The 20,383-nt window shown below is 41.3% G+C and overlaps 2 long non-coding RNA genes across 5 annotated transcripts; both read right to left on the bottom strand.

Annotated features, from left to right (window-relative positions):
- Positions 1-886: 886 nt before the first annotated feature.
- LOC105105752 (uncharacterized) lies at positions 887-10,009 on the bottom strand. 4 transcript variants are annotated; one of them, XR_010376927.1, is made up of 5 exons: positions 9,811-10,009; positions 7,147-7,681; positions 6,773-6,857; positions 5,591-5,868; positions 887-2,752 (listed from the first exon to the last, which is right to left on the bottom strand). It is a non-coding gene; the product is annotated as an uncharacterized LOC105105752 (long non-coding RNA). The 4 variants fall into 4 exon arrangements; XR_004131138.2 differs by lacking the exon at positions 7,147-7,681 and having other exon boundaries at positions 6,586-6,857; XR_010376925.1 differs by lacking the exon at positions 7,147-7,681 and having other exon boundaries at positions 9,811-10,003.
- An 899-nt stretch (positions 10,010-10,908) lies between these two features.
- On the bottom strand, positions 10,909-19,613 carry LOC135318640 (uncharacterized). The gene is made up of 2 exons (XR_010376924.1): positions 18,724-19,613; positions 10,909-11,117 (listed from the first exon to the last, which is right to left on the bottom strand). It is a non-coding gene; the product is annotated as an uncharacterized LOC135318640 (long non-coding RNA).
- Between the last annotated feature and the right edge of the window lie 770 nt (positions 19,614-20,383).

Genomic DNA, 20,383 nt, shown 5'->3' with positions numbered 1-20,383 from the left:
AAATGCAAATCTGCTTGAAAAGGCTCCCGTGAAGCTTTTGATTTCCTGATATTCAGGGCTTGCTCCTCCCCTTGCCTTCTTGCCTCAAAACCAGCTTGTGTAAAACCAGCCATCCTGTAACCCTCCGTGAAAGGCCCAAAGCATCCCGGATAACTCAGCAGTGATGCCATCGAGACACTCGAGCAAAGCCTGCAGCCTTCTCCAGCTTTCCTGTCATTCAAGATAAGTCCACCTAAGTGATTTAACCAGGGTTTTCTGTTATCTGAGTTTGAATGTCTTCTTCCAAGATCAGACGAGATGGGGCGTGTTCAGGGTGGTATGGCCGGAGATGAGTCTGAGTATCTTCTTGACCAATAAAAGTTGTAAGAATAAATGTGGATTTCGGAATGGCCAGTCCTGAGTTACTGTGAAGTACAGATTAGGAAGGGGCAAGGGTGACGGTAGGGAGACTTGTTGGGAAGTTATTATGTTATGTTACCCTATGCAAAAAAAACAAGGGCTTGGACTAAGATAACTGCAGTGGTGACAATGAGGAAAATACAGATTCAGAGATACTTAAAAGGTGAAAGAGAGAAGGCAAGAAGATGAAGAAAAGGTTTCAAATATCTTCTGAGGTTCTAGTTTGAGAAACAAGATGGACAGTTGTGCCATTCTCCAAAACAGACATGGTGAGGGACTAAGTTCAGCTTTGGACATAGGCAGGCTGGGACACCTATGGGACAACCTGTGAAAATGACAAGGCAGGTGACTATGGATCCTGAAGTCAAGAGAGGTCTGGATTAGAGAAACCCAGATTTGACAGTAACATCATACAGAGCAGTACTGGGCACCAGAACTATGATATAAGCCTTATATGTAATTCTAAAGTTAAAATAAATAGATGACATTAACTTTAATATTTTATTTAACTCAACTTACCCATAATATTACTTCAACACATTATCAATATAGTTGTAAATGTGAATAATTTACATGCTACATGTGTTTTATACTTAAAGCTTATCTGGATTTATCTCAGTGCCTTTTTCATCACAAGTACTTGATTTGTACATAAATTTCACAAAATTTACATTTGAAAAAAGTAGATTCATATATCCAAATTGTTCCAAACACAGTTAAGTTTGCCAACAACTGAAAGAAAATAATTTCCTTTATTGTTTAAATCCACACCAAAAAAAAAAAAACCTACTCATTTTTTAAATTGATTTGCCTTCAGAGCAAAAGCACATCAGTTTGGAAACTACCTTTGTCCAAGTTAAGTAAATCCAATAAATCTTGTGTCAACGCTCAGTCTTGTTAAGACTGAATTTAGAGTTACCAAGTAAACTGAAAAGCAACTCTAAATTTATCAATAAATGAAACATTTTCCAAAATTTTCTTGTGGTTTTTATAGAAAATTTATATAACAATGTCAAAACAGTTAAAATCCTATGCACACTGATTCGTATTAGAAAAATGTAAAATTATTCTGATTTTCATTTTTTAAAGTTTCAGTTTCAAAGTAAATCCTAGTACTTGTCTAGGTAGCGCAGGCAGGCATTTTCCCTTCCTTGGAGCTTCAGATTTACACCATTCACACGCCATGTGGTACTGGGGACTAAGCAAACTGCCATTTCCCTTTGACTGTTAATATCTGGCTAGCATTTCTGTTGTTGCAAGAAAATCTTGAACTGGTGTTAGCAACAGTACAGTAAGTTTTGTAGACTCTTCCACAAATCAACCAACTGGCAGAGTACACAAGATCACTAAACTCACTGCCCTTTAGTTCTTCAGCAACCCTATAAACTGATGTGGACTCACGGCACTTAGCACTTAACGGCTGTACCCAGGACACCTGTCATAGGGACCATTTCAGAAAACTGCACCAATCACACAGAGGGATGAAGAAATAAGAGAAAATATCAGGCTTATTAAAAAAATTCCAATGAAATCTCTGACTTTGGACCTAACCGAACTGGAATGCTATTTATTGTGATAGAAAATAATTTTTTCTTATCTAGCTGAAACTCTTCTGATACATTTAAAAGATTAAAATATAGCTATACAAGTTTGATTTCTCAGGCCACGAATTGAAATTGACTCATAAATTTTTACATCTTATGAGACAAAATGTACTCCAAATATTACTTGGACAGGATCTCTTCTATTACATTATTTACCTAAAGCTAAAGTACCTGTAATTTTTCAGATTTTGAATCAATCAATTTTTACTTTTGTTAGAAATCCCTGTATATTACAAGCAACATTTGGTGACAAATAAAGATTTTGTACTTTAATTAGAAAACATTTTTAGGCTTTAACTCCTAATTCTCTGACAATTTCTCTAACTGAAATAATTTATTTTGCTACCTGCCCATCTAAAATGAGTTCTTTTTCATGTAGGAATCCAAGCTGTTTCATATCTGACCAAACTTAACTAAGTCAATCCTTTTAAACATTGCTTAAAAACGTTTCATTGTGATTTCAAGTGACTAAATTTCAATTCTTTTTTGACCTTTGAGAGATAACTTCATTCATTACACATTTGCTGGAACTGTCTCAATTTTGTCCACTTCACTATCTTATTTTTTGTTAAACAATAGCTTGTTTTCCTCTGCCAAAGCGAACTGCAATTGTCATTCATCTGCAACATATCTTCTTCCGGCCTTTTTGTTTACTGTTCCAGTTGGAGTATTGGCTTCTGCAGCTCTACTTGACTTTTTCAGTATGCCTTCATTTAAAATTTTAACATGTGTCCATATCCATGTCTACACTAAAAAAAAAGTAATTAAAACAAGTACTTCAATTTAATTACCAATTATGATTTACATAAGTAATCACTAATTCATGTTGTCTGTATAAAATATTCAGGTAAACACACTACATTACATTGAGTCATGGAAAAAATTAATTTACGCTTAATCCACCTGTTGACACCAACTCAATCAGTGTTTATGCGTAACCTTAGACATCACACAGGCACACTGCACAACAAGCACCTCTTACAAAGGTAGCAAAGCGAAATGTATTTCTAAAAAAACTCAAGTTGAGTTAAACAAAAATGTTACACGGCTCTAGTTTTTACATTTAATCGAAATTAATTGAATAAAGTCTACTTTCTTAGTTCTAAGGCACTTATTTCAAATAGCCACACGTTGCTAGTGGTTACCGTATTAGATAACACAGACACGGAAGTGAGAAACATAAGCCAAAATGCTTGCGGTTTTTCTTCCATTTCTCTTTTATTTGATACAACCCCCAGGGCTTAGAAGTTACCTGGGTTATGTTACTCTTTAGTAGCCTCACGAAAAGTACAACAAAGCAAAAGTGAAAATTGTTGGATGTTCTGTACAGGACTCCTTGAAATATGTATTATGATGGCCCACTCTAGCAGACACGGGCCAACTTCTAAAAAACCACAGCTCCTAAAAACAATCAAGTTTATCTCTTTGGCGAATGCCTTTTTTTTTTTTTTTTTTTTTTTGGAGGTGGGGGAAGGTAATCAGGTTTATTTATTTATTTTCAGAGGAGGTACTGGGGTTTGCATCCAGGACCTCGTGCAAGCACGTTCTCTACAATTGAGCTATACCCTCCCTGCCCTGGAGAATGCTTTTTCAACAGTAACATGCTGATAATAAAAGTTTAATAACTGGCTTTCAAAATAAAAAAACATATATATATATATATATGATGTGTAGCACACAATTTCCAAATATAAAAGCATATTCAACACTCTTTATTGTAAGTCCCATATAGCGAACTGATTCTCAGAGGCTTTTGCTGACTTTTGCCGAACTCTTGTATCCATAGCCACCCTATGGTTGCAATTTGACCAGGATTTTACAAAGGGAATTGCATCCCAATCGGCTAACTCTTTTCCCAACAAATTTACTGTCATTAAATCTGATACATGATCTATTGTTAAACTATTTCTCACCCTTGTACAAATTATGTTCATTAAATGGACCACCTCTTTCAGCTTCAGCACTGTTGACTGCAATGATGCTAACTACCTTTTTAGCTTTTTGTACAGTTGCAGGAATTGAAACATTGTTTGACTTTATATTATTATTTACAAATTCCCGAAAATCATTCAAATCAATTTCAAATTTTAAAATTTCACACAGATGAAATAATTTTTTTTTCACCAATTACCCATGGTGAGGTTTCTTCATAAGGCCACGTAGAAGGTTCTAGCAAATCAAAATAATTAAAAATATCATGATTTCTGTCAGATAAAAGACGTTAAGTTCATGTGTTGAATTTTATTTTCTAGTAATGTATTCCTAGGAAGGGCATTAAATTTATTATTTTTATTAAATGGAATATCTTTAAACTTATCTGACTTAATCAAACCTTCAGTTTGAGATTCATGCTTTCTAGTACCAATTTTTAAATTTTCCAAGGCTCTCATGGTGCATTTGATCAGTTTTTGTGCTTTCTGAATGTAATGCTGTTGAAAGGACTGAAAATTCTTCAAGAATGTCAATCATTAAAGCAAGATCTTGCAAGAAATTAATGTTAGCTAATCTCTCTGCCAAGCCAGAATAAGAATGAGGAAAAGTGCATATATAACACAAGATAAGCTCACCATACAGTGGTTGCGGCTTGTAAACTACATGCCGCCCATTTTGGTCCCATTACCTGGTCAATTTTAACAATTTCAATTTCAAGATCTTTAGCTACATTTTCTAAAAGCTTGTTCTGCTTTTTATTAGATTGATGATAACTGGAATAAATGTTATCAAGAAATATTTTTAAATGATTAACTTGTTTTATTTCAGATATTGAATCATCAAGTGACAAATGCAATCGATGGGTTAAACAGTTCCAAACAACGATTTCAGGAAAATTTTCTAACAACTTTGAAGCTATTCCAGACTTTCTCCCCAACGTTGTATTAGCACCATCAGAACAAAATGCAATTAAGTTTGCTTTCAAATATTCATTGGTGAAGCCACAATCATTTAAAGTACTCAGTAACGTATTGAAAATACACTCTGCTGTGGTTGACGCCAATTCTTTTAAAGCAACAAATAACATAACTGGTGCAGGAGTTGACTGGACTGTGCACTGGAGATAAATCACTAGGGTGCTTTTCTTTGGAACTGTAGATACCTCATCAATTATAATACAGATTTTGGCATTCTTTTCCAAAATATTCTTAAATATCTTCATCTTCATTTCTTTTGCAATATGCTCTGCTATTCTTGTTGCACTGTATCGTGTATTTAAACAACTGACGTCTCTATTTTTCTCTTGTAATTCTATCGCTCCCTCAATATCAGATAAAGGTCTGTTACGTTTTACTAAACTATAAACAGTACTGAAAATTTTTACAATAGCATCAATACTTCTATTACTTTGTTTATGTACTAAATTAGAAATTGAGTCATTAACTGATTCCTTTAACAAATCCTGAATTTAAAACCATGGGCTTTAGAAACATCGTGCTCCCTCATTTTTTTCCACAGAGAAGCTTGTCTGGTAGACTTACTACTGCCATTCGGGGTTACTAAACATGCAACCCACTCCTTGGACACGTGAACATGCTTTTCTGCCCTAGATCCCAAATGCCGAACTGTGGAGCAATCCCCACATCCTAATTTACCTTCTTTTATTCCGAGCCATTTGTACCGCTCTGCGAACATAGATGCTTGTTTTTCATTCCAACAATCTGGAAGCACAAGATTATCTATTTCTTCTTTTGATGAACATGATGGTTTTTCTTCAATGATTGGTTGTTCAACATGTTTGTAATTTGATTCCATCGACGCAATCGACAATGGTTTTGTTCTTATTGTTACTTCCTGTGTCTGTTTTCATCTTCTTCACATTTGACAAATGCAAAAAATCACTCTATCGTTTTGGCATTTTAGGGGACAAAATCTGAAAAAAGAATTGCACACATGTAAGTAAAATCTATGAAACTACTTCTAGAATTAATGTAAAATGTTTGTTAGAGTTCTTTATATGATTTTAGAAATAAATTTTAAGCTAGAACACTTACCTTGATTTTCAGTTTATACCTATGACTTCAGTTCGACTTGCTATTCCTTAAAAGATCCACTTATCAGTTTTTAAAATCTATAGCCAATAATAATGTCACAAAATCTGGCTGAATTTTTGATTATCACCTGATTCAACAAAGAAGTTGCTCTTATGATTCACAAGTAAATACAGTTCTAATGTGAAGAGTGGTTGATCTTTTCATTTACATTAATGAATAAGAGGAAAGCAAAAAAAAGATGTACATCAGAACTCCACTCATTCATCGATGACACTAACATCTTTGTTCAATCAATGAGTTTTCAAATATTACAAGACTTCCTCAATTTTTCATACAGCATGCAGTCTAGCAGTAGAAACATACCACCTTTTTGGGCTTAATCCTCACTAACATTTAATCTGTCACTTTCTTCAGTTTAGACAATCAACAAATAATAAATCAAGCCCTGCTTTGTAGTTTGCCAATTACCTTGGTGTAAATACTTCCATCATCCTTCAGGACCACACTGTTACATAGTATTTCTACCATACAGTACAACAGATGTAAATAACCTCAAGTGTGTAAACATTAGGATATGAAGAGTTTTGAGCACTTACCACCTTAAGTGTGATGATCATCTATTTACTTTTAAATTTATATACTTGAATTTTTAATAGTGGCTATGTGTAACAATCAGTTCAAATTTAACAATCTATTCTTGCGAGCCAGATCAAGCCACACCACAAGCCAGATCAGCACATCACTGCACTTAGTGACAGAACTGAAGACACAAAAATAATATACTTATGTCACTATGACAGGCGTTAGGCTCCTTGCTGTCACCACAGACCAGATCACTGTATTCAAGAACAGGTCATGATGGTCCTTCCTGAAAAGGAAGCCAGCAAATTTACAAGTCATGAATAATCATGCAAACTAAATGTGCATTTACAATCAGTTGCGTTTTTTGGTTAGAATTAACAAGAATTCCTATGAAGAGGAGGCCTTACAGGTGGCACAGAATAATCAAAAACAAAACAGCAGAAGAAAAGAGTCAAAGAAAATGATTATGTAATGACAACAAAACCCAAAAAGAGCTTAAATCTACACAGAGGAAAAAAAGCCTCTGGAAATGGTAAACAGCCCAGGATAATGTTAAAAAAAAAAAAGTACAGTACCTCGTCACTGGGATGGTTATTAGTAATATTTTAGACATCTAAGCTCAGAATCATGGCGTTCTTTGCCAGCTCTGCTTCATCCTCTGTATCCTTATACCTACATCAAACCCTGAATCTTCTCAATCCTTTTTTTACACATACTGCCTTCAACAGAGACCAGGTCTTAAATATCCCCGTCAAAAACTTAAGATTTTATTCTACAGGCAAAGGAATCAACAAGTAGTGTTGAGATGGGAGCCACACTGGAGCTGTGTTGCAAGAAGATGAGGAGAGTGCGAAGCGTGGGATGACTCATAAGACAGTCATCCAGAGAAGTGGCCACATGACACTAAAGAGAGCCGGTCCGGGAGAGCAGGGAGCAGGTGCCCTCCTCCGCTGGCGTGCTGCTCTTCAGCAAGACCTACACCAAGGACAAGGCTCTTCTGCACCCCGCTTTTCATCATCCCTTTCTTTCAGCACATTCTGTTTAGCCTGGGGCTCATGCATAACATGGCTGCATACGAAGAGGGTGCTGGGCCACAATGCAGACTGAAGGCTGGAAAATAAGATTTATGTGAAAAGACCAGGAAATCCAAACCAAGAGCACATCAAGTAGTCACACGCTTCTTGATGAAACATATACAAACAACACAAACATTTTTTTGAATCTGAGAAGCCTCAAGCAAAGAAAGAACTGTATACCCAGTAGCATTTCATCTTTTCTGGATGGTACTATAAAAAAAAGTAATAAACATATCCTGGTGGAACCCAGTAATAGGAACCCAGCAGAGGAAAGTAAACTCTGTCTCTGTAGTTTAAAGTTCAATGGGGAGAGGGGTACAGCTCAACTGGTAGAGTGCATGCTTAGCATGCACAAGGTCCTGGGTTCAATCCCCAGTATTTTCTCCAAGGGTAAATGAGTAAATAAACCTAATTACCCTCCCCAAACAAAATAATAAGTAAACAAACCTAATTACCTCCCCCTTCCCAAAAAATAATTGAGAAAAAGATAAAATATTAAAATACAAAAAACAATTAAATTATCATTGTTTTGTATGTGGCACCATTTAAATGCACTAGGAATATCCTGACTAGATTCTTCTGGTACTGCAATTTCCCTTAGAGCATGTAATTCACTTCTTATGGAGCTGTCAAGTCTTAATCCTCTATTTGGAAACAAGGCTAAAAATAAAAGGTTCTGTCAAGCTGGATGTACACCACTCTGGATGCAAAGACACAAAAGATTCTCTATATTTAAAATAAAATCTGAATCAAGACTTCTAAACCTCAGCTGGACACCAGCTGATATTTTAACTCAGTCAGAATTTACAATATAATTATGCATTTAATCCTCAGAGTATGACACAATGTTATATCAATTTATTTTTCCAAGCTTAATTTTGTAGATTCCTGCTGTTTCTCAAAGCGAGGCACACAGATCACAAACATTTGTAGCTGCTCAAAACTGCATCAAGGTCACTGTATCCTATTCATTGTGTCTTTATACCACGGTCAGGAAGAACCTAAATTATTTTTCCTAATGCCCCACGGAATCCTCTTTCCAAATGTTTTCAGTACAAAAACAGATACCATGGTTCTTCAATTTCCACTACTACTCACTTAGCCCTCACCACATGGGGGGTAAAGTCGGCACACAGCCCTTCTTGGTACCTCTAAACTTGCAACATTTCCCATTGTCAAGAAAAGAGCACCATATATGTACTATTAATTGGGAGGAATGCCAAGGAAATGATCTTGTAAAGAATTTCTATATAACCCTACTACAGCTGCAAAAACAATGTTACCACAATGTTTATGAAGGGAATTTTGATTTAAAAACAAGTGATTTACATGGTTGCCATAACCTACAGCAACCAAAAAACACACAAACACTAAACAGGCACCCATCTAAAGAAAGAGTAAAACCCCTTTAAGAGCAAACCTCAACTACCTACAGTACTTGAAGAGTAGTTTGCAGTAAAAAATAACCTCTAGCTAACTAAGTTACTAAGATACTACTTGAAGCAGAGCCTTTGTAAAACTTTAACAGTTCTGGGTGGAAATTATCCCTAAACCTATCAGAGTACCCCCTTGGGTTTCTGGAGCCAATGCTTTACAAAGTGTGTCCAGAGATTCATATACTCCTGTATCTGTGCCCAAATGAAGATCCCTAGGCTCCACCTCCGAATGCTGATTCCACAGGTCTGGAGTGGGATCAGGAATCCGCAAGCTTCCACTTAGTAATGCCTGAGAACCACTGTCCCAGAGCGAAATAACCGCACAAGGACACACCACGCTCCCGGTGATGCGGGGCCTCCACTGTGAACATCACTGCTGTACTGTGGAGCCATGACCTCAAAGGTGAGGGAAGTAGGTCCTCAAGCTACCTGACTTCATGTTATGTTGACACCTGTGCTCAGATCTGGACTTCCTGCAGCCCTTCTGGTTTTCACCTCCTTCCTCACCACCAGCCGTCCCTTCTCCCTAACCTGGGTGCCATCGTATACAAGACGCTCTTGCCCCACTTCAAAACACGGTCTTAGGAGACCAGAACTGTGCGTGCATCAAGCATCAGATGGCTCTAAGCGAAGCGGGGAAGCGTGGCTCAGAGTGCCACTAATACTGCAGGCCACAGTCTTTGTCACGGCTACTGTGGCTGCACCGCCCTTGGGCCCCGCCACTCACCTCTGGCCCCGGGTCGCCCATCTCCCCGACAGCCTGCCTGACAGCACAGGCGCCACCGCCGCCACCTGCCCGCCCAGCTCGCCGCGCGCTGCCGTGACCCGCCCCGGCGTGCGCGCCGAGCTGCAGACGCCCCGGGCGCAAAGGGCTGCAAACCGCTTCCCAAGGAGGAGCGACCCAGCCCGCAGAACTCCGGCCTCCCTCACACAGTCCCGGCCTCCCGCCGCGCGGGCCGCTGGGAATTGTAGTTCGGGCCGCGCGAGAGCGCCCCGCCGGCTGAGGAGCGCCGGAGGATTGAGCTCCGGAGTGTGCGCTCCTCAAGAAGGTTCGTGTTCTGAGGTAGAATGCGGGTGACCTTCCTCAGTCTCTCTCCCTCTTTTCTTTTTTATGGTCAAATAGTGATCCAGATAATAAATGAATGGTGTTAAGGTGCTTTCTAGTGGTTTGCTCTGATACTGCCTCCAGAGCTCTCCTAGTCGGTTCCTTTCGGAAAAACCTCTTCCTGCGGCCCTTTTCTTCTAAATATTTCCACACAGATGATCGTGAATAGATGAAATGTATGAAACAAGTGTTAATTGAGAACATTCTTGTAAAGCGTTTTCTGCCAGCCCTGTCAGCCTAGGATCGCCTATGGCCTGACGGGGCCGTCGTCCCGCAGCATTGTTGCCCAAACACCGGCCTCTGGACCCAGAGACACGAATTCAGACCCAGAGACTGGGTTTGGGGGGGGAATGAGAAAAGAGCCGCTTTATGGCTCTGCCAGGCAAAGGGGGTCACAGCAGGCTCATGCCTTAGGGACTGTGAGTCTGTCTTGGGGTTGGTGTCCTGAGGTTTGAGAGACAAGCAGGGCGGAACAGAAAGGGACCACGAACGGGGTTTCGGGGTGCTGTATTCTTCGCAGTCTTGATGCATCTGCCTGGCCTCACAGAGAAACTCCGTAGGGTCTGTTCCTTCTTCTGAGGCTACCCGCCCCTGACCACCTTCCTGGGGCACAGCTTCTGGGTTAAAGGATAAGCTATTCTGGGTAAAGAATGTATAGGGAGGGTGTTACTGAGTCTAGGCTGATAGACACCGCAAGAGAATAAATCAGGAGACGGGGTGTGTTGGGGCAAGGAATAGCGACTTTATTCATAAAGTCAGCAGGCCAAGAAGATGGCAGACTAATGTCCTGGAGAACCATCTTCCCAAAGTCAGAATTCAGGCTCCTTGTCTGCTAAAAAGGGGGAGCGGATCTGGTTGGTTGGTGCAGACTTCTTTGTTCTGAATCCTTTGTTCTTGCAGCCCTCTACGTGGATCAGGTCATGGTGCCCCTGTAAAACATCCAACAAAACAAATGTTATTTTCTACTCTGCAACTTGTTATCTTTATATGAATGAGAAAGTGTTACACCCTTAAAGGTCAGAGCTTTGAGACTGGGCTCTCCTGTCTATTTCAGGCTCTAGGCAACATTCTTTTATAAAAGGTGCAGAGTTAGCAAGACTGAGCCTAGGAAACAGCACAGGGTTAAAGTCAAAGGAACAGATGTACTATGCAGTCAGATTTGTTCTTTTCTATTACAAGTGGAGGATGTACTGCAAAGATGGGGGTTTGTCAGAGAAAAGAGAAAAGTAAGTTGCAAGAATTTTAAAGCAGGAAGAATCAGCAAACAGCTCTAGCCTCAGGGAAGGCATTTTGTGAGCTAGTTTCCCACTCTTCCAGAATCGCCTTGAGGATTTGACCCTGGCCTTCAGTGAGCAGTGGAACATCTCACAGGACAAGGGAGTGGAGTTACGAGATTTTAAGGAAGGGTGGGAGTAGGTGAAATTTAAGTGAAACCGTGTGCTGACAGGTTCAAAGGCGATGAGGGCTGTGCGTAAAGAGCGCAACATGATGTCTGTACCACAAGTGGGAAATTTTCAGGGAACTTTGGGAACTACAAAGTTAAAATAGATACTAAATGTGTCCAGAAACCCCTGCGCCAGGTTTGAGATATGAGACTGGTTCTCTATGTCAAAGAGATAAGCAAAGAGAGGGATATTTCATTCTTATTGATACATTTTCAAAGAACCAAGTGTCTCGTACTCTGGTTTTAGAGAACAAAGTTTCTCGTTGAGTAAGTGAGAATTCAATAGTTATCAAAGTCGTTTTGACTTTGTGCAGTGTTTCTTTGGGAGAAATATTGTCCCTTGTTAATTTTTCAGCTGACTTCATCAATGTGTGTTACTTTAGCCCAGCGGATATTTCATTTCTCAGTCGGAGGCCTGTTTTTGCCCATCTAAATGAGAACATGACATGTGATTACTTATATTTATAGCTAGTATTAGATGCATTAGATTAAATTTTTTTTTGCATTTCCACAAAGTGCACTAAAACTACAGGTGCATTTGTACCAACTAAATTTGAGACTTGTAGAGGAATGCTGAGGAATTACTCAGAAGAGTCTTGAAATCTCCAGTTATGTTTGTGGATTTGTCTATTTATCAGCTTTTGCTTCATGTGTCTTCAAGCTCTGTTATTTGGCACTTAAATATCTAGAAATGTCTTCTTGATGAATCGACTCTTTTATCATTATGAATTAGCCTTCTGTACCCCTGGGAATGTTCTTTGCTCTGAAATCTACTTGAAATCTCATAAGCCCTAGGGCCCCCTAATTCAGTCTAAATAACTTCGTTTGGTCCTTGGTTTCAGAGGGAATGCTTGTCCAGAGTAGTGAGTCATACTCCGCAGGAGGTGTGCACTGCACTTCACATGGGGTATTCTGGGTGAAAAAGGGGGGAGTTGGGGCCACCTCCTCTGGTCTCATAGGCAGGCAGGAATGGCAGGCTTAGTCAGCCAGTTTAATTTATGGGTTTTGCAGTAAGTTTGGGCAAAGTAGCACAAGGAGTTATGCTGTTTTGTTTTTCAGGAGGAGAAGGCTTCCAAGAGCAGTTCTTAAAAATAAAAATAAATCATTATTGCCTTCCCCTCCCCCACTCTTGCTTTCCAGGATCTAAAGGTTACCTCTTTAGATGCCAGGGTTGCTCTCCCTCCATTTTCACCCAATCTGTGTGTCCCATTTCACTAACTGTATATATATACACATATATATATATATATGTGTGTATACACACACACACACACACGTATATATAAAATCACTAACTATAAATATGTATATATATTTACTTTTTTTCCCAACCATCCCAGAACTACTGTCATCCAGAACTTTTGTCCAGAAAGGTTGGATATAAGAGGCAGAAAACCATTTCATAGAGAAAATTTTCATACAACATAACTAGAATTAAGTCTGAATCTCCTAGGCTCTCTTCAGCCAGGCGTATGAAAGAGAAAAATGCTAGATCAGGACGAAATCCTGAATTTTCAGAAATTTCAAGACTGATCCCCACAAGCTCCCCCTTGTTTCATTCCAATCACACCCAGTGGCTGCCTGGTGAAGGATCATCTCGTTGTGGGGTTGGCTGCATTTAATAATTAAACTGACTTACTAAGGAGGGTGTAACAGGAGAGGGTGGCGGCAGTAGACTCACACTGTCAGCTCGGTGTCGATTACTTCTGTGATAATAGGCACGAATTGTCCAGAAAGCCGGACACGAAAGGTCAGCAGCAATGACATGTCTCCAAGGGGGGCAGGTCTGAGAGTCCTCTGTTATCCGGACACCAAGGATGGGGCAGGAGGGAAGGGTAGGGTGGATGCCAAGGATGTGCCCTTCCTCACCGGCAGCAGGCGCTCCTCCTGTGAAATCTGGGCAGTGTAGGTTCTTGCCTGAGTTGTTGCTTCACGGGGCACGTGCAGATCAGACCCAGCGGAATACTCGGGGTCCTCCGGGGTCTCCGGAGTCCCTTCTCTGTGCCTCTCTCCTCGCTGGTGGTCTTCCCTGGGTGATGTAGCCACCTTGGCTTCCCTGGACCCCGGTCCATGTCCCCACTTCAGGTTCTTCCTGGGTTTCCTTTTCTGCTCCTTGGTCTGGAAACTTTCTCCAAGCAGAAAGCAGGGCCAGTTGTAGGTTTTTCTGCCTTGCAAGGGCCACTGTCCTCCATTGCTTGACCTGCAGTATCTTGAGAGCTGCTGTTTGATACAGTTTATACAGTGTTTCAGTTGTAGGTGGGACAGTGAATCTTCACCCAAAGCAGAAATCAGTGAAATAGTTCTCATGCCTGGAAATGCGTACTTCCTTCTGGGAGGCCTTTGGTGTGTGGAGTTGAGTCACTAATCAGGCGGTGGGCAATGCGTGGGATTTGCTGTTGTCACTTTCGCCCCTGGAGCACCACAGTCTTCAAATCCCTCCAGCATTGCCTTACCTTGTGCTTCGGGGGGGCTCGTTTTCTAGAGCATTTATCTGAATGTCTGCTCCGACCTCACCGTTAGGTCTTCTCTTTTTGGTGTGCCTCAGAGAGGGTCTCTCCCCCACGTTCCTGCTCCTTGCCCAGCGGTCCAGGAGCAGACTGCTGTTGCCTGTTATTTGATGCTTGTTTTCCTGGCTATGGGATAAAGACAGGTGGCCTTCTCTGTTCTGATTAAGACCCTGTCTCAGAAAAGGGAATCCCTGTGCACTGTTTCTGGGGGTGCAGATTGGTGCAACCACTATGAAAAAGAGTATGGAAATTCCTCAAAAAAATTAAAAATAGAACTACCAAGTGATCCAGTAATCCCACTTCTGGGCACATATCCGAAGGAAATGAAAACACTGTCTCAGACAGATACCCACATCTCTATGTTCATTGCTGCGTTATTCACAATAGCCAAGACATGGAAACGACCAAGAAAATGTGGTGTGTATTTATCCAATGGAATATTATTCAACCATAAAAAAGAAGGGAATTCCGCCTTTCTGTGACAGCATGGGTGGACCTTGAGGGCACTATGCTCAGTGAAGTAAGTCAGACAGGGAAAGAGAAATACTGTATGTTCTCACTTACAAGCAGGATCTGCAAGAGCCAAACTCATAGAAGCAGAGAGTGGATGGTGGTTGCTAGGGGCTGGAGGAGGGTGGGGGAAGTAGGGGGATGCTGGTCAAAGGCACAGACTCCTAGTGTGGGATGAACATGCTCTGGGACAGCGTGGTGACTACAATGTACAGTACCGTATTCTACATTTAGAAGCTGTTAACAGAGTAGATCTTAAATGTTATCAACACACAAGGAAAGGGGATGTGAGGGGATGGAGGCGTTAACGAACCTTATTGTGGTAATCACTTTGCAGTACGTACTGAAGGGGGAAAACCCACAAAGGGACCAGCAAGACCTCCCAGATAGGGCCATTGCCTTCCAGCTTTTGCGCTTCTGTAAAACAGCTTGCTTCTAGGAAAACAAAACTTACCTCTAAAATTCCATTAGTTCCCAAAAGCTCACTCCTGATTGGTCCATTTCTAACACCTCATTTGCATATGACACGAACTTAATTGAAACCTAAAACCTTATAAAAGCCTGTGTAAACCTATAGACGGGGTCCAGAGCTTGGAGTGTTAACTCCTCTGGGCCTGCCGGTACAGTAAACCTGAGTTCTCCAACCATCTGAGTGTCGCTTGGTCTCTTGACAGGATTCAGGTTTCTATAACATTTCGTCTGTCAAATCATCACATTGTACACCTTTAACATATATAGGTTATATGTCAGTACTATCTCAGTAAAGCTGGAAAAAAAGGGAAAAAAAAATGACTCTAGCTCAGTCAGGCATGGTGTCCTGGAGTCTCTAGGTGGGGGCTTCTCGGCCATCCTGCCCTGTCCCCAGCTGTGAGTGTGGCCCCAACTTGTGTTCTTCCCCTTACAGGGGACGTGGGTTTTTCCTTTTCCCTTCTACCTGCGGTGGGGCTTCACCAAGGCCCCAAGGGTAACTGAGTTTTCTGCCCTTTCCCAGCAGCTGAAGACCTTTAGTCCGTAGGGGATATGGGGACCGGATCCATGGAAGGGGCTTCTTGCCTCTGTTTTCTGCCTGCCTCCCAATAGCCCCACCCCACTGCCCACCCCGCAAAGGATGTCTTCTCGGGACTCTGCCTCCTGTCTCTTTTATGAAGTCCGTGCAGAACAGTCTGCAAGTGGACACAAACGCCTCTGTGTCTGTCACCTCAGGAGTATTATATTTGCTTTCTAGCCCCTGCTCAACCTGCAGTGATCTGTGGAGACTTCCAGCTGATGCCTTCCGACTGTCCAGCAGCCTCTGCTCCAGGTAAGCAAGTGCTCACATCTTATTAGTCCTTGGATGCCTGTCTTTAGGTTTCGAGTTCGCTAATGGCCCTGAAAAAACCTCAGGTCGTGGATTTAAATGTGGTGTAAGTAGGTGTACATTTGGACATCGTGTGGCTTTGTTGTAATTGCAAGGGTGAGACGGATACTCTCAGCTTTCTACATCCTAAAGGGAAGTCAGAAGGATCTGTGATTTCCTGCTAATAAATAACCACAAGACTAAGACAGAGAACTCCATAAACTGTTCAGAGTTTCATGTTTTTAATATTTTGCAACATTTGCTTTATTATCCTTCCCTGCACACCCCAGTCTCTCTCTCTCTCTGTGTATATACATGTGTATATATGTATTTATGTGTATATACACACACATATTTTTGATCCATTTAAGAATAGGTTGCATACCAGTAACACATCAGCTTTGTTGACCATTATGGCACATAGCCTCATGGACAATTAGGGAGTGTTTTCTCTATTTACATTCTTTGTATTATATTAAAATAATCTTTTACCTAAAAAGAAAAGAGTAAGTTGTACATACCCTGCCTTTTTACTCCTTAATACTTCAGTGTGTATTTCCTGAGAAACAGGCTATTCTCTTATATAACCAAGTACAATTATCAAAATAATGAATTTTAATTTATAATCTACAGTCCATATCTCATTTTGTCAGTTGTCCTTTATAGTATTTTCCCTCCAGAACAAGATCCAATCTGTGGGGAAATACGTTGAGAACATGTGAATATTCTCTCCTCGTGACACTTAACGCTTCCTGACTTAGTACCCTCTGATAATTGTTGCCTGATGAATCTTTACTGTGATGGTTTCAATTAGGAATTTTCTAACTCTGTCAATCGTTCCGTATTTTCACTTGACATTCTGTTACATTGCCAGAGTCATCATTTATTTTGATGCTCAGTTTGTCCCCGCTCTGGCCAGCTGGAGTCCCTTTTGCTGGCTCATGTGGCCATCATTTTTTGAGCAGTTCCTTATTTCCTGGCATTAACATAAAATGTTTCAAGCGCATCTTGTACCTTCTCTGCCCCTGCCCTGGAAGCAGGCATTGTGACAAGGGACCCTTTTCCTTTTGGTGGGAAATGGTATTTAGAAATCAAGATCTGGGTGTTAGGTGTATTCGTTGTCATTGAGCTATTGCAAAGTCAGTGCTTTATTCTGAATCTAGGTCCTTTCCTCTGTAGAACATTTACAAAAGACTCTGAAATTTGTTATATCTCTGATCAAGGGCTTATCTACCACACAATCTCTTGTTTACATGGTTAATTTAAAAATTTACGTTTTGATCCATTTATAAAGAAGGTGGACATGATATGGGGACATCTATAGTTGGATCCATTCCAGAATATTACCTGAGAATTATGACTAGGTGATCCTTTAAGTCCCCCACTGGATTCCCCTTGCCTTTGTTATAAGACTGGGTCAATTTCTGATCACTTTTGGATGGGAAGATTTGAAATATAACCTTAAGAAGCGTTAATCTAATTATTTGAGCATTTTTTAAAAATATTCTTCAGTTCTATAGTTTTCCAGAATACTTAGATCATTTTCTGATCTTCTCCAGTTCATCTATGGCAACTAAGCATTTCTTTCCTGAGGCGCATGTGATAAATGCACTGATTGGTTTAAATCAGGGACACTGAGATTTTGAGTACTTAGGAATATTCAAAATTCCTTTTAAATATACCTAATTCCTCCTAAAGAAGCAGGAATTTTTAAAATGTGGCTCTCAGAACTCCTTTTGTCCTGCTTAAAAATCTACCCTCCATAATTTTAAGTGGAAATTGCAACTTTGTACTCACCAATACAAGTATAGGTGGGAAAGGAGACGACCTTTGCATATTAGAATGTTGGTGGGACATAAAAAGAAGGAAGGCTGTTTCATGGGCTGGAGGAAGGCACAGAAGATGAACAGGAATTTCCAAGAGTGAAGCAATACTGTTTATCACGTTTTTCATTAGCTTTAGCCATAGACTCTTCTGGGAAACAATTTTGTAGTTAGAACTAAGCTCTGATTCTTTCTTATATCAACCGAAGAAAGTTGACCTTCCTTGGTTAGATATTTTATCACTTTTTTGTCATTAAGTCCCCTCTGGAAAGAATAATCTTAGTCATAATTAAAGGTTCTCCCAAGATACCACTGTAATTCTCAATTACTCTTGGTGAAATTGTGCTATTTGAGAAGATAGTCTGATGAATAAGGACTGTATTGACCTTGTATAGGTGCAGATGCCTGTGAGAAAAGAAAAAGATGAGAAATTAAAAAGATGAAGTGTTGCGTATGGCCTCTGTGTCCCCACGTCCTGACCAGTGGCTACCTGTCGTCAACACTAGGCATGGAAACCTACAGTCCCAGTGCAGGCATTTGAAAATAATCAAGACAGTTTTCAAGAAACACATAAGATAAGACCAAGGAGTGTTCTCACAGGCTTTTGAAAGATGGCCTAGAGCAAGTTTATCCAAAGGATTCCATTCCTTGTTCTTCAGAGCCAACTTGAATAGTGGGGTCACCAGATCTATGCCTGCCCTCTCCCAGTAGACTTCTTAGAGAAAAACAAATTAAAACAAAACAAACGGAAAAACTGAACAGGAGACAAAGATACAGGGCATTTTAAACCAAAGAGCAAAGGGTAGTAGCTATAATGAGAATCCAAAATGTTATTCTTAAAATCAGGAATGAAAAATAAACTCTGTGTCAAAGAGCTCAGCAAAGTTCAGAGCTCAGATTCATTGTGAAACTTACCTCATCATTTTGGGCAAGTGGCTTTGAATGAGTGCAAACCCAAGGATTCTCAGATGTGCTCCTTATCACCACATTGTGTGTGGAGAAGGGGATCTCAACAGAGTCTAGGCAGGACCTCCAAATTGTTGAAACTCAACAAAGAAAGACCATCGGAGAGCTCTCTCTGCTGCAGTAAACCCAGTGCACTTGGCCTGCTGAACCAAGGGAGCGTCCCGGTCTAGGAAGTAGCGTCCGGTCTGGGAAGGAGCGTCCCGTCTGGGAAGGAGCATCCGGTCTGGGAAGGAGCGTCCCGGTCTGGGAAGGAGCGTCCCCGTCTGGCAAGGAGCGTCCCGGTCGGGAAAGGAGCGTCCTCGTCTGGGAAGGAGCGTCCCCGTCTGGCAAGGAGCGTCCCAGTCTGGGAAGGAGCGTCCACGTCTGGCAAGGAGCGTCCCGGTCTGGGAAGCAGCGTCCACGTCTGGCAAGGAGCGTCCGGTCTGGGAAGGAGCGTCCCCGTCTTTTAAGGAGCGTCCGGTCTGGGAAGGAGCGTCCCTGTCTGGGAAGGAGCGTCCGGTCTGGGAAGGAGCGTCCCCGCCTGGGAAGGAGCGTCCGGTCTGGGAAGGAGCGTCCCCGCCTGGGAAGGAGCGTCCGGTCTGGGAAGGAGCGTCCCCGCCTGGGAAGGAGCGTCCGGTCTGGGAAGGAGCGTCCCCGCCTGGGAAGGAGCGTCCGGTCTGGGAAGGAGCGTCCCCGCCTGGGAAGGAGCGTCCGGTCTGGGAAGGAGCGTCCCCGCCTGGGAAGGAGCGTCCCCGTCTGGGAAGGAGCGTCCCCGACTGGGAAGGAGCGTCCTCGTCTGGGAAGGAGCGTCCCCGACTGGGAAGGAGCGTCCGGTCTGGGAAGGAGCGTCCCCGCCTGGGAAGGAGCGTCCCGGTCTGGGAAGGAGCGTCCGGTCTGGGAAGGAGCGTCCCCGCCTGGCAAGTTCAGGGAGGACTCTAAAGTGAGTATTAGTGTTTGGATCTGTGCCCTTAGCGGGTGTTTTGTGAAGTAAGGAACTGGGCAGAATAGAAAGATTGGAAAAAGAGGCAGTTGGTTGTTGATTGGTTCAGGGTTCAAAGCAAGATTTTTATTTTTTAACTTTTGGGGTAATGTATCTTATGTGACTACAGGGAAATATTTCCTGAGTCTTTACGTGTGCTCTGAGTTGATGATTTGAGTTAAGATACTATAAGGGGTCCATGAACTCATTTCTCATCCTCTCTTCCCTCACTTTGCGTTTTTTCCTGGACACGCCAACCATACTTATCTAGAAGTCCTGAATCTGGTAACCTTATGATTCTGAAACACAACAATACCTGGACCCTTAACTTCTCTGGGATTAACTCCCACATCTGTAAAAGGAGGAAATAGACTCTGGGATCCTTTCTAGCTTTTAAAAACTTGAGGTTTTAAGTAAGTTCACAAGCAAACAGATGAACAGGCTGTTTACAAGTAATACAAATTCTCTCTTAAATATCCATAAATAGAGAAATGTAAACTAAACTATGATGAGATAAATACCATTGAGAGAAATGAGATAAATACCATTCATTCTCTATCATGTTGACAGAACCAAGTGAGGGATAAAATGAAAATGCCCACTACCACCACTATTATGTAACATTGTTACCATCAACAGAGTGAAAAGATG

This window comes from Camelus dromedarius, chromosome 19, assembly GCF_036321535.1.
Source record: "Camelus dromedarius isolate mCamDro1 chromosome 19, mCamDro1.pat, whole genome shotgun sequence".
Classification (NCBI taxonomy): Eukaryota; Metazoa; Chordata; class Mammalia; order Artiodactyla; family Camelidae; genus Camelus; species Camelus dromedarius.
The sequence above is the reverse complement of the archived record's forward strand: the minus strand, read 5'-3'. Positions and strand labels throughout refer to the sequence as shown.